This window comes from Gymnoscopelus braueri, assembly GCF_963280865.1.
Source record: "Gymnoscopelus braueri genome assembly, chromosome: 5".
Lineage (NCBI taxonomy): Eukaryota > Metazoa > Chordata > Actinopteri > Myctophiformes > Myctophidae > Gymnoscopelus > Gymnoscopelus braueri.
In genome coordinates, this window is record NC_137606.1 from 14989426 (window position 1) to 14991447 (window position 2022).

Here is a 2022-nt window from a genome sequence, read left to right on the forward strand (position 1 = left end):
TTTGTTGGAAGCGGAGAAAAATCTACTGTCTGAATACGAATTATGTTACTTTATTGACCCATCATTGTTGCATTCTGCGTGAATTTACTCACACAGAATGCAATTGACACAAGCAACATATTTTCACGTTAAATAAACGCCCCTGGTTTGTAAAGGTCAATACACGCTCCCTCTGACGTTGGAAAGAAACTTCTGTTTCGGATGGGCTTTCCGGACTAGTTCGGACAGGATATCTGGGGGTGCAGTTCGGACATTGGAAGTGTTGAACTTAAGGACCTTCTGACATACCACTCTGCACTTTGCAGTGTAACAACTGATTTAAGTGGACTGAAGAAGATTACTGTGATATCCAGGAAGGGTCTTGTGTTTCTGTTTCTACAACGGTGACCCCTTATATAAGGGATGGAGTGGAAAAGAGGTCTAGTGGGAAAGTGCAGAGTGCAGAGTAATGTTCTGCAGGACATGGAGAGTTAACTATGCATGCAGGGATAAACAGACAGCAATGGAGGGAGTCACAGAGTACCGTGGCAAAAAAACATCTGGGAGCAGTGTGTGTGTGTGTGTGTGTGTGTGTGTGTGTGTGTGTGTGTGTGTGTGTGTGTGTGTGTGTGTGTGTGTGTGTGTGTGTGTGTGTGTGTGTGTGTGTGTGTGTGTGTGTGTGTGTGTGTGTGTGTGTGTGTGTGTGTGTGTGTGTGTGTGTATTTTCATGTGTGAGACCAAGGACATCCTTATAATCATCATAAGATAAATCCCAGCCCATTAATCCAAGGCACACTTCAGTATAAAATGTCCTTCAACAAAAATAAAAATACAAGTGATAAGGTTACAGGGAGTTTTTAGCCATGTTTCCATTGAAAGACTTTTCAACAGACGCTATGGCACGGTTATTGAATTGGCAACTTGAGCTTGGCTGGAACTTAAATACCAAGAGACAGCCAGCAACAAGAAAGAGCCCAAAGTAGTCATCCTTAAATTAGCCCGTCTGTCAAAAGAAGATAAAGCAGCTCTGTGGACACAGCAGGGTCCACTGAGAACGCTGAGACGCATAACACTGTTAATTTAACTCTGCATGTCAAAATCATATTTGATGATGACATTAAAAAAATAAATTGTATTAAGCTAATATCAAAAGATATTAAGTATTTCTTAATTTTGTGCGTGCGTCCGTGCGTGCGTGTGTTATCCAGTCTTATTCATTTTGGTATGGATAAAGCACCATCGTATACATTTAGAATTACCTTCTTCAGCTAAAGCTTGTGTAACAGGGTGTATCAGTCTTTTATCTGGCTGGTTGCAAATGCATGAAATCTATGTTGTGTTCTGTGCTGATGAAGGAAGGACCCGGGCATGTATAAAAAACTCTAAACACAGTCCTTTAAAAACGTATCATATTAAAACTCTCAACTTGAAAAGAAAAGAAAAGAAAAAGCTTGTGCCATAAGCACTTTGAACGTGATTTAAAACTCAATTCGAAAAAGAAAATAGACTTGTCACATGGAGCACATCAACATCTGTTCTCCTGTTCGCAGTGAGACAATGTGGAATGATCACAGTCCCACAAACCCTGCACACCTTCTGGGAAGAGTGAGGCCCTGCAGCTTGGGTGCTGAAATTAGCTGGCACTTGTGTATACTGTGTGACCAGTGGGTCTAACAAGCTCACTAAGCTCTTCATGAGGTCTGTGGTCAACACCAGCAATAGTAGGAGGCGCTGGAGATTGCACTGAAGACACAGCAGTGTTCAGGACAGGTGCATTGTCAACCATATAGAAGACACATGACATTGGGAATGGTCATTGTGCACTGCTGTGCTTGCCCCTCCTGCATGTGCTCATCAACCTCTCTCGGATTTAACAGGCTGACCATTTTTCTGCAGATTTAACCTGAAAACACTAGTGAGAGAGTGGTCAGGGCAATGTTTCATAAACATCATACTGAACTCATGACCTCTGGCTTTCCACTACACTATGAGGGTTGAGTTCTGGCAGGATCTACACCAGGTAAAGTGACATATTTCTCTAGA